Source organism: Lissotriton helveticus, chromosome 3_1 (genome assembly GCF_964261635.1).
Source record: "Lissotriton helveticus chromosome 3_1, aLisHel1.1, whole genome shotgun sequence".
In the NCBI taxonomy this organism is placed as follows: domain Eukaryota; kingdom Metazoa; phylum Chordata; class Amphibia; order Caudata; family Salamandridae; genus Lissotriton; species Lissotriton helveticus.
In genome coordinates this window covers 1,502,730,701-1,502,743,799 of record NC_136061.1, presented here as the reverse complement: position 1 = coordinate 1,502,743,799, position 13,099 = coordinate 1,502,730,701, and positions in this window count along the sequence as shown.

Sequence of the window (13,099 nt, the reverse complement as noted above, 5' to 3'; positions counted from 1 at the left end):
TGTTCTCCTGCTGACGTCCATGTCCATGTATGAGACCCTCTGTCCCTCTGTGCAGCCGCCTTCTTTTTTTTTCTTACTCCTTTTTATTGCTATTTCGTATACATTTGTTCAAAGTACAGACAACAGGCACACCTACATGCAGCTCCTTCCGTCTTAACAGCATAGCATTATAAAAAAAATAACTTCTCATGAATATTGCAGACATTTGCTATTGGAAAAGAAAAAAAAGAAAAGAAAAAAGAAAGAAAGAAAAAGAGAAAAAAGGCATTACTCGAAAGAGAGTAATATCATGATAGTTCATAATTCAAATGCCATTAATAATCATCATTTAGAGCATAATTTGTTAATATTTGCAGCTAGAAAAAGAAAAAGAAAAAAGGCATTACGAGAAAGGGTGTAATATCCTAATATTTCATCATTCAAATGCATTTAATGGTCACCATTTAGAATGTAATTCATTAGTATTTGGGGGGGGACATATATACATGTATGTAATGGACCCTAAGACCTGACTGAATAGGTGTGAATTAATATAGTTGCAACCCATTGTCAACATCGGTTTCTTTATTTATGCTATATTATAGTACCCGTAGCTATTGATTTATTGTGCTCCCATATTTGTGCACATTTCCGAATAGCCCATATCCTGAGGGAATAAAGGTTTTCTCTTTCTTTCGTGTTTCTCATTTTGATTGCCCATTGTGCATGATTTCCACTTTTGTAAGATCAATGATCTAGCTATTAGTGAAGCATTGAACACAAATTGGTATCAGTTTCTGATTCCTGATATGTGTTTAATGTGCACAACATACGTGACTGCTTCAGAAAGTGGATCCTCCGGGAGTCGCAATTTCTTAACTAGACTTGAGATTTGCAGATATGAGAATATTAAGATAGGGGGTTCTTCTATTTTATCTTGTTTAATTTGTCCTCAAGAATTAACCTCTCCTTGTAGTACCAAACCTTTAATTTGATAAATGTCCAGCCTTTCCCAGTTCTTCAATGTCTGTGTATCAATTGCAACTCCAAGTTGCCTACAATGTACCAACTTAGTTTCTGGATGTAGTGGTGTAAATTGATACTCCTCTTTTAGTCGATTGAGTCTATCATGGATGATGCGGGGAGTCTTGTATCGGTAACGTTTGGGTAGCTTAGGTATTTTAATAAAAGATCTTAAATCCATATTTTATTCAGATAACATTTGATGTAAATAGAAGTTAGGTCTATAACCTTGTGCTGATAATGTGTGTCCACACCAGTCCAAAAGAGCAGCTTGGAAATATTTTTGTATCTACGGTAACCCTAGACCACCTTCTTACGGTCGCAATTGCAGTTGTTAATTTGGTTAGCGGTTTATTTCCTCTCCAAATGAATTTTCAAACTAATTGATCTATTCCGGAAAAGTAGGTGGGAGGAATTTTGATGAGAACGCTTGACAAAACGAAAATAAATAATGGAAGTACCATCATTTTTATCAGTGCCACCCTTCCAATTATAGATAGAGGTAAATTGTGCCAATTATTGAGAATCTTGGTAACTTTACTTAATGATGTAATATAGTTAACTGTGAAGAGTTGTGTATAATCATTTGAGACCCAACTACCTAGATAGCGAATAGGATAATGTGTTGCCACCCTACTCTGAAGGGCCTGAGGCAGAATCTGGTTGTGACAATTGAATAGTAGAATCTCCAATTTACTATCATTAATTTTATACCGCCCCAGTTTCGAGACTCATGGCCACATGAATTTTGTGTCTTGTCACCCCAGCTCCTCCGGTGTCTGACGATCTACGGTCCGAAGTGGAAGGGGGTGCAGGAAGTCTCTAATAAGAGATGGGCTGACCGCTGCCAGGGTAGCATACAACCTCTCGTAGTAGCTTTGGAAGGCAGTGTTTATTTCATCCAGACTGTAGAGAGGTTTACCTATTTCCTGACTTGGGGGCTCATTAGGATGACGGGCGGACTTTGTCCGCCTTCCATCCTGTCGGAATTCGGGACCGCCCGCCATAAGGGCGGGGGTCCCGCGGGGGTATTAGGATGTGCCCACTACAGTGGGGCGCACATCCTGCATTTTTAGCATTGTGGCAGGCGGTGCTCTCTGCACCGCCCGCCACAATGCTAAAAATGCATTGATGCATTTGCATAAACAAAGCGGCAGGCACCGCGTGGTGCCTGCCGCTTTGTTAATACAAATGAAGGGGGGGGGTACCACAGGTACCCCCCCCGTGTGCACCCCCCACCTCTCCTTCACTCTGGGGGCCCGCAGGGGGCCCCCAGAGTGAAGACCGCATGCCTTTCCGTGGCGGCATCGCCACCATATTATTTCTTTTCCGCCCCGGCCGCAAGGCGACCGGGGCGGAAAAGCGGCGGACGGTCTTTCCGTCCGCCGAGGTCCCCCCCGCCATACTAATATGGCGGGGGGGAAACGAGTGTGGATGTCGGGCGGATTGCCCCCGCCAGGCTGGCGGTGGCTACTGCCAGCCTGGCGGGGCAATCCGCCCGACATCATAATGGGCCCCTTAGTTGGGTGATAGGTGACCCACGGGTTTCCAGGTGGATCAACCACACCAAGAGTCGTCCGGCTCTCCCCTCTTCCCTCTACATCCTCTCTAAGTACTCATTGTGGCTGTGGCAACAGAGGCTGTTCAGCACCTCCTGATATTTCACTTGCGCCTCTTGTAACCCAATCAGGGAAGCGAGGTCACCTCCCTGAGCATTATCGAATCGACGCAGCTCTCCCTCCAAATCCAGAAACTCTTTGCGTATTTCACGCTGTGCCCCAATGGACTGCCCCATGCAGTGACCCCGTACCAATGCCTTAAAGGCCTCCCATTCTAGCAGGGCAGAGGACACCTTAAAAGATTCAATGAGCGCCGTCAATGAGGACCAATGTGGTGCATCTTCCAATGCCAGCATGTTAAATCTCCAGGAGGGGATTGGAAGTCGTCTCCCTAAGGGTTGATAAGACAACAATCGGGGTCTGTGGTCTGATAGAGTATGCCCTAGGTATTCAGTGTGTGTGATGAAGCCACAAAGTGTTGGCGTGCAGAAGAAGGTATCTAGTCTGGTTTATCAGTGAGAAGAAAGAGTACTCTCTATCACTGCCATGTTGCCGTCTCCAGACATCCTCTAAGCCCCAATGGTTAATCCAATCCCAGAATCCCTCTGCTGTACGATAGGACTGTGGCGGGTGGGAGTGGTCAACCCCGGTGTCTGCTACACAGTTAAAATCCCCTCCCAGTAGTACCTGCCCGCTCATGTACTCAGCTATTGTGGTTGAGAGGGAAGTTAGGTAGGTAGTCTGATCATGGTTGGGCGCATAGATGTTCCCAAGTGTTACCTCTCTTCCCGCCAGTCTACCCATCAGGATTATATACCTGCCCTCCATGTCTATCAGCGAATGTGTGAGGTCAAAAGGGACTCCAGGCTTTACCCATATTGACACCCCTCTGGAGAAGGCCGAGGTGGTTGTTGCGAAGTCCTGGCCCCTCCACCTTTTGCGAAGCTTCCCAGCTTTGTCCATAGTTAGATGGGTCTCCTGGAGGAGAGCTATGTGTAACTCCCTGCGCTTCAAATATGAATGAATATTATGGCGTTTAGACATGGTTCCCATACCCCTTATGTTCCAGGACAAAAACCGTATGTTATTGTACGTTTGTGCCCTGGTAGCTGTAGATCTCTTGCAGGTCGCCCCGTGGACCCTCCCATGTTCTCGCTCCCACAAGCATGTAGAACCACTCTATTCTGCAAACAGTCAAAAGAAAATTAACATAACAACCCATTACTGAACAACTCCCCGACTCCAGGGCAGTCTGACAATGGACAGCCTCCCAAATTGCATGTAGAACATCAAACACTAGGTGAGGCCTGTGAGACGTTGGCCTGATATGTGATGTCCACTATTCTAGTGGGCACCTTGTATCAGTCCAAACACCTAGAGGCACACTTGGCTCACCTGTGGCAGACATGATCTAGTGAGGTGTGGTGTGTGCACCTACCTACACTAAGTGTTTTCCTACTAAACCTCTCTAGGAGTTGTAGTCAGGGTGTGCTAGGCCCTTTGGTCTACAACAACTAAGTTCAGTAGAACTTAAGTATTATAAGTCTTGTTTTATATGTACCTATAGGTACCTGTATGATCTTTCAAATGATATTACAAAGATTACAATTGGTAAAACAACAGCAAGCTCAAATCCCAACCGGTGCACACCAATGTGAGAAGTTGGCCTGATATGTGATGTCCACTATTCTAGTGGGCACCTTCTATCAGTCCAAACAACCCTTATGGTGATAGTTGTAAAGTCAACCTTATAGACCAGCTATCCTAGTGGTAGCATGGACAAAGCAGTCTTAGGCTAAACTCAAGAGGGCATGTGAAGCCAGCTGTTTTACCATATGTAACCCCTTTAATACCACGTGAAAGGACACCACAAAGGTTGTATATCAAAATATATATGTATTTATTTCTAACACAATCATCTGAACTCTTTATGAGGTCAGAGGCACCAGCACATAACAAGATACCTAATTCAAATACAATAAGTTGCACAAAATACAGTAATGCCTTAGGGGCACTTCGAACCATATACTAAAATAGTGGTATAAGGACTACGTCACAAACAAAGGAAAGGCCTAGGGCCTGGAGAATCGCTGCGGCTACGCTGTACTACCAAAGGTTAGGGAGCAGGAGGCCCACGGGATGCGTGTGCAGTGTCTTTACACGCACGCAAATTACCATAGAGTTAGAATGGGAACAAAAGAATTGGAAACTAGTTCTTTTAGGACACTTCCGGATGGACTAGGGAAAAGCTACTTGAAACTAGGACACTAGGATAGTCAATACCCACAGGAGTACCGAAATACTCGCGTTACCTCACCCACAGGAAGCGGGTGCATAGGTGTCAAAGTGTGTCCGGTTTCGTCGCTGATTCCTACGGAGCCTTGGAGAAAGATGCTGCAGGCAACCAGGAGAGAAGTGTCCGGGTGGATCCAAGGGCGGATTGAGGATGAAGAGTACCTGAAAGCAGAGGGGACAGAGTCTGGGTCACTAGCCAGTGACCAGGATGGAACCAGGAAGGAACCAGGCGATGTCGCAAAGCAATCAGGTGATGTCGTGAAGCTTGTCTCTGCAGCCACGTGGACCAGGAGGTGTCGACGATGATCAGGAGCTGGATACGAACTGTCCCACAAAGGCTCTCGCTGTCGGCGGTGTCGGCTTCCGGATTGAAGTCAACAAGCCTTGGCAAAGGCAACCCACACGGGAATTGAAGATGGCTTCTTGATCAGACCAGCAAGGTCTGATGGGCTTCTCCTTTTCAGGGAAGCAGGGGCCAGTCTGGAGCAACCAGACCAGTGGTGTAAATCAAAGGTTTCGTCATCACAGAGGCCACTAGCCAACGGGCAAGTGACCGGACAGACGCGTCGAGCAGGAAAATGCAGAAGGGCCCCACGCAGAACTCGTGGAGTGTGGAGGGCTGATCTTCGGTGCAGTTGGTGCTCGGGGCTTCTCAATCCCCAATACACAACTTCGAGGGTGCCTCAGAAGTTGCACGGAAAGCAATTCGCTGGCTTTCCAAGATGGCAGGTCCCACGTTTCTCGTCACCTCCACGGGCCTCAGCTCTGCTGTGACTGTGGATTGGGCTGTTAGTCTTGGGACTCAGCTCCTACCTATATACCAAATTTAGGGGCTGGATTACCTGCTAGGTCCCTCCTATGGGTGGGACCCAGAAAGGGGATGGTTACATCCCTTTCCCTTTGTCCAGTTTCGCGCCAGAGCTGGGGCTGGAGTGCCCCAGCACCGGTTTGTACTGGACTATGCATGGGACACCTTGTGTGCCCCAGGCAGTGTCTCATTTCATTCAGCCCTCCCTGCCCCAATACACAATAGCCTGTCTGGGGTGGTGCTAGCACCTCCCAAGACAGAAAACCTATTGTCCAAGCCTCCCTCGCTGGAAGGACTCCCAGCAGCAGGAGGTCAGACTTGTGTCTGTGGCAGCAGCATCCATTTTGTGATGCTGAGGCTCTGGTTAACTTTAACCGGGATTAGTAGGAACAACATGTCTTCTCCCTCTAGAAGGGTGGAATGCTACCCCCATCGCCAGAACTGGCGAGGGGGTAGTATTCCAAAGCGTATGACACCTTACACGACATGTTTTGATAAAGCCAAACCAAAGTTAGCATTTAACCGCGAGGTTCATAATGCACTTAAGAGTATATGGTATGGCTATATCCTAGAACAGCTATAGGGACATGGTTCCGAAAGCTGCAGACAGGCTCAGCTCATGCAAGAGCACCATCTCACATAAAACCAAGCACTCTGCCTCCAGGATTGTTAAGGCCTGCCATAGGAGTAACTTATAGGTGCATATGTGTCTATATATAATGGTAGGTATAGGAATACTATACCTAAGCAAGTGGTGATTACACGACCTTGCCCCAGCTGAGTGATCAGTCAGTTATGTCAGTTTGGATGGCCAGCCAGGGGTGGCATAAGATATGCTGCAGCCCCTGGTAGGCCTTGGGTGCACCTATGCCCTGGGTACCTATGGTACACTGTACAGGGACTCACAAGAGTGACCCAATATCCAATTAGGTATGTACCTAAGGTACATGGAGTCCATTTTATAGAGGGAGCAGATAGCCTGGGGCCCTGATTAGCAGGATCCCAGGCCAACTAAGTCGAAAACCACAAGGCAAAAAATCTGGGGTAACCATAGTCAGGTATCCACCTTCCTACAAGGCCCAGCTCCAAAGGAATTAAGGAGTCAACGGGGTCGCAAAGACAAAGGTGTAATCTGAAACGTGTCAAGTGCCCATGGCGCGCCGGCCCAAAGCAATGTAAGCCAAGCCTGGCCTCCGGCAGACATCCGGAGCCATCCCGTCACCCCGGTGGATTCACCAAGAGTCCCCAGCCCACCCCTTCTTCAAATAATCTCATCTGCAGTGCCAGGGGTCACCGCCGGTAGTGCGGTGCTGCCGTCACGGGAAGAGTCCGACTTGATCCCCTCAGCCTCCCTCGAGGAGTGGATCCAGCGTCCGATGGGGGTCTTCTGTCCTGCATGATGGCCGCTACCGCCTGCAGCGCCTCAGCCCTCTCCTTTTCAGTTTGTGAGGATGTTGGCCGGTTTGGTGTTCCCCACCTATCACGCCTCCTGGATCTCCGCCTGGGTTCCAGTTTCTCAGAGGCCACTACCTGCGACCATGCAGTTAGGGGGGGGCTCCTGTTTTGTATGTCTCTAACCACTTCCAGGCAGCCTTGGGATCATTACAAAAGTGTGCTTACCTGTCTAGGAGTATATGTAGTAGGGCGGGGAAGATCAAAGAATACTGGAGCCCCTCTTCCCTTTGTGCTTTCTTGACCTCAAGAAAGGAGGTTCGCTTTTTCTGGACATCCAGGGTGTAATCAGGGAATATGGAGACTTTAATATTGTCCACAGTGTATGGGCCTTATACTCGGGCTTTGTGTAGGAAAGCATCTCTGTCCCTAAAATGGAGGAGTCTGGCCACCACAGGATGCGGGGTTCGGCCAGGAGCCGGCAGCCTAGCCAGGACACGGTGCGCTCTCTCAAGAGTGTAGAAGGTCCATAGGCCTTCAGGGGCCACCACAGTCCGGAGCCATTGTTCAAGGAAGGTCACCATATCACTGCCCTCAATTCCTTCAGGCAGGCCAAGGACCCTTATATTGTTCCGCCTATTCCGCCCTTCAACATCTTCTGCTCTCCGCTCCAAGCTGCAGATTCGCTCAGTGAGGTCTCCCATCTGCGTCGTTAGCATTTGTTGCGCCGGCTCAAGTACTATTAGTCGAGATTCTGTGGTCTTCACTCGCTCGGCCAGCTTCTTTTGTTCCTAACTGAGCAGGGCCAGACCCACCAACACTGTGCTGATGTCCTGGTGGAGGGTGGCCTTGGTGTCAGCAATCGTCTCCAGGATTTTTGCTAACTGCTGCTGTACTGGGCCGTCCTGGTCATCCTGCCTTTTGTCATGCAGGGCTTCTTCAGTATCTTGGGCAGCCCCCATTTGCTTTGTTTGTGGCTTGCCCATTTTGGCGGGGTATGCTTGATCTCGTGGCCCTTCACCTGTGGTATAACTCTAGTCCCAGTAGGGCACAGCCACACTCCAGCACCCCCTGGAGCCCCCACCAACAGAGTTCCAGTGTACCTGCAAACACAGGGACTCTGCTTCTCGGCACCCTCACATGGCTTGTGCCACCTGGGGGCACCAGGTTTTCTCCCACGCTGCGTGCATCGCTATCTGCTCCCGGCCAAAGGCCCCAGCCCACAATTGGTCCTCTCGGGGCAATGGCGCTGTGTCACTCCCCCTTTGATGTCTTACGGTAAGGGGAATCTCCCCCATACAGCTACGCTTCATCAAGCGCACCACAGATCTCAGGCAGGTCCTTCACAGGGGTCACCACTGCCTTACCAGTATCCAATTTGCCTCTCAGGCTGTGGGATAGAGAAAGAGGAGGCGCAGCAGTGCCCTTATGTTAATCTGTGCCTAGTTCCCTCTTTGCTGCCAGTAAGACCGTCTGTGCACAGCTTTAATTACCACTCACCAGCCGGGCCCCAGGGCTTCACTCCTCCCCAGTTGCCCGCCTTGCCAGTACTTGGGCTTCTATCCGCCCTGCAGCTATTCTCTAGGGCCTCCCAGCCGGGTTCTCAGTGCCCAGCTTGCACCTCCAGGGGGCCAAACCTCGCTGGGGTGCACCCCGCACTGCACCTCCGCAGTGGGATTTTTCTGCCGTCCTGTGGTTCTGAAATTCTGGACCCTACCGTTGTCCCGGTATCGAGGTCCAATACCCGTGTCCCGAAACATCAACGTACCAAGACGAATTTGGTGTCGACGAACCGATAATGATTAGGACATCATTCCTATGCATTTGCGTCATGATCGAGGCATGCTAACACTCCATAATCGTAGTTTCCGTCCCGACCCCTCAGACTCCATTTTGTAAACGGTATCCATCTTGTGTCTTGCCCTCATGATAAGTCAATTAAAGGTCGAGCTTGATCTAAAAGGACACGTCCACCTTCCCTGACTCCCCCCTGACCTGTCTCAACTGACTCCCTTGCCTCCAGCCAAACCTGTTTGGGCAGCTCCTCGCCCAGTGGCCAAACACGATAGCATCAATGCACAACATACCACAAACCATTCACCGCGTACAGATCATGTTTTCTACACACATACACACCTGTCCACGATCCCTGTTTATGGCCAGTTTTATGACTAGGAGGTGCCTTCTTTTATTGGGGCTTCACCGATATCTGATGGGAGTTCCGGGCCTGGCTAGGTAATCTATCACGAATTGGACATCTAAAATACGGGCTTGCCTACATGACTTCGCTCTTTTGTATTATTGTAGAAATATGTGTATAGCCATATCATAAACTCAAGAATTCTTGCTTGCAGCTATTATTTTTGTATATAAGGAGAAGGCTGGTTCTGTAAAAACGAACAGTCTCCTGAGAACACATGACCCGTGTTTGTCGTGCTTGTAGGACACCTGTTACTTGGTAGCTGCCAATAAAACTTGATCTCTGACTGCGACTAGAAGACTCCGTGTTTCTGTGGTCCGGAACAGGGAGAACTCAGAGGTCTTCGGGTGTTATCCCCTGGCACCAAACGGGTTCCTAAAAACCCGTTACCTCAGTCCCCTGCCGGGTCCAGGGCGGGCGGCAGGTGCCGAACCGCTCAACTGAAGTGCTGCACCGCAGGGATCTCTCCTTTCATGGCTGCCGCACTGGCCAGCCCAACGTCACCAAGCGCTTCAGATTTTGCCGGTGCCCACTCGATATCAGGGGCCAGCCGCTGACACTCAGTGCTCTGGTTCAATCCTCCACTGTCTGCATGGCTGCTGGGTTTCACCACTTCACAGTCCGCTGCTCCACAGGTCCCTCGACCGCAGGTCTCGCTGTCACTCCTTTGCCGGACTCCCTGTCAGGGCCCCCAGCAGTCTATCCGTGCTGGTAGCCAGTACCCGCTGGGGCCGTTGCTTCGCCTCGTTGCTGCCAAGGTTCTCTAGGTGTTCCCGGGTCTCTCCCCCAGCCGTGCCCTGGGGTTCACACCGCCATTTTCTCAGTGCTCAGGTCAGCACTGCTTTTGCTCGGCAGCTCCACGTCTCAGCTCCCCACGCGACTCGGGCGATCCCGCCTCCCGTCCCAGCTGCTCAGGACTGCCCTGGGCTGTGTGTCCGAGCTCTGTCTGCCTCCAGGAGAACAGGATGGTTGCGGGCCGGCAAGGAGCTATAGGCTCACGTGTCCTCCATCTTCGGCGTTCAAGCCACGCCTCTGTGCAGCCTCCTTCTATTGTGTACTTTTTCTTTCTTTCGTATCTGACCTTCATTCCACCAGTACATCTGTAGACATGTAGTTTATGCCTACTTTCCATTCACAGCCTTCACCCTAATTGACACCATAACCGAGGCCGTCCAAGTGGCCCTTACATCCTTACCTGACATTAAGGTCAGTGCCGGCTCTGTAGTCTGCTGCCTTGCCAGTAGAAGCCGCCTGCCCGCCAACCTAGTGTCAGTGGATCAGGAAGGTACGGTGTCTTAAGCCTGTAAAACACTATGTGGACAATGATTAACAAACCCAGCCCCCACGCCCATGGACCTTCCTGTCCCTTGCTGCCACCACCTCTACTCCGCCTCATCATTCGCATCACTGTCAACAACCTCGCCCTCCCCTCCAGTCTAACCTCCTCATAGTCCAATTCCATAATTAATGTGCCCCCTCCCACTCAGCGTGTGGTAATACCGCCACCAGATATTGCACATTATGACCCATTTCAGGTTAAATGTCTACCTTCTCTGGGATTGGGGAGCAGTAACGAACCCTCCCAGGTCCTCTGTAGTAGCAGGCCACCTTGACTTGACCCATATGCCTTTCCTCCCGAAGATTCTCTGCGCTTGCCCTCTGGTAGGCCAGACGAGTCCTTACTGGACCTTTCTGTGTCTAATACGCCAGGTCCCATGACACCATCCAGCTGACCGCTCCGTGCCATACCATCACTTCTCCTAGGTTTGTTGAGCCACACTATACCCTCCATAGTCTGCTGCCCGCAGATGTCCCGAAACCTGTAAGAAAGAGGTTAGGTCCAGTGTGCATAACCCTTGCTGCCCTATGTTCCTCCCTGTCCATTCTGTCTCTTCACTGACTTCCATACTCCTGTTACTCCACCCCAGAGCACTAGACCACGCGGCTCAGATACCTACTGGCTCGATAGAAGCAGACTGAGGATACTCAACTGCAAACCTCTCTTATGCCCTCGCTACGCCTATGCGTTGTCTTCCCTTGCGCTTGCATCCCCTTTGACCTCTGTGGGAATATACACTTTTGGGCCCATTCCTGCTGCTCTAGACTAGCTAGACTATGCTCCACTACCTCCCGGCCTTCATCCTCGCTCCACTTCAACCCCAACACTGCTGGGCCCAGCAGTGGCCCTGTGGAAAGACACCGGGCCAAGGTTTTGCATCAGGTCCCTTTTCCCCGCAGCATCTCCCCCCCGGCCCCCAAATCACCTCCACTTGCCATTGTACCTGCGAACCTTGCAGCGCCATTTCCAGACATTCTTGAATCCCCAGAGATTTCCGTGGCTTAGCCCCAACACATCCTGCCTCTTCAGCATGTATATTTGAACATGTAACCTCCAACCACTGCGCTTCACCTCCTACTTTCCCTTTTTCGGATATCTAAATCCTCTTGGGAACGCTCCATCACTTCCTTGCCACTCACCTCTGACATAGCTACAACTGGACGCGTTCCCCTCCTCCTGCTTGCCTCTGAATTATTATGAATCAAAGGCGGGACAAGGAGCAGATACAATAGGTCCAGCGACCAAGCTCCTAAATGGGAAATCTAGCACAAAAGAAGGGTGCCGTTCCTCATGGGGGTAGTGGGGTGATAAGACTGTCAGAAGGAACTGGCGGGTAGACCAAAGGGATTGGGAGGGGACCTGAGTGATCAGATCTGAATGCCCTCACACACGCACAAGGTTGTCATTTTTCATCATTGGGCTGCTCCTCGTCAGGCGGGTGCTGCAATGCCCGACAGGTCCTTTCAGTGGGGGCACTTTAGCGGAGATCTTCTGATCTTAGACACACTGATGAATGGAAGTGAGAGGGTGTCCGTGTAAGGTGGTGTGTACTTCTGTAAAACTGCATCAATACTTGGTAGAACTAGGTTTAAGCTCTCACCAGGAGTTGGGGAAGAAGGCTGACCAATGGATCAAAACAAAGGTGTACCAAAAGTCTCATACTGGAGTGACCAAAAGAAAGGGTTTGCTAATCCCCCCACAGGAAAGATGCGAAACAGTCTAAGAAAAAAGAGAGAGCGTCTTCTAAAGGACCCAAAAAACCTGTTCAAGAGGGTGGACCGGGAGACACTTCACAATTCAAGGGTGGGAAGCAGGTTAAGAACTGGGATTTTAAAAAAAGCTTGATGGTTCACTTGTAAAGCAATGGACACCTAACTGGGGGCTCTTTCTGTTTCAAAAAGGCTTCCACTAGTGCACCCCCAGTTACCACTGGGGTGGTGGGTCTCCAAATATCAATGGGGTTAGAGTAGAAGTACTGAGGGATACAGGTGCAAGTGTTACCATGGTGACTAAAAAACTGGAATCCCCAGTGCCGTACTTGGAGGGACAAACTTATCCAGTCACCAGTGCTCATGACCATACTAAGGTTCATTCCATGGCTATGGTGTCCTTAGAGTGGGGAGGGGTTACTGGCTAAAAGAAGGTGGTTGTGTCCTCTGCCATCCCAGTACAGTGCCTGCTACAGAATGATCTGGAGTCCTCAGCATGGGCTGAGGTAGAGCTAAGATGCAATGCAGCCATGATGGGAATTCCAGAATAGGTGTGTGTAAAAACAAGAGAACAGAGCATAGCCCAGGGCGAAAAAGAGGAGTTCAAGTCTGGAATAATGGCCCAAACCTGCAAGAAAAAAAGGTAAAAAGGCTGGGAAACCAACTTCCAAGCAGCCATAAGTTCAGGTACCCTCTCCTCAGGGAGAATACCTGTTAGCCCTAGAGGGAAGTGAGCCCAGGGAACTTGGGCCTCACACATCAGAGCTCCAAGCCCCAGGGGGATCCTCTAGGGAA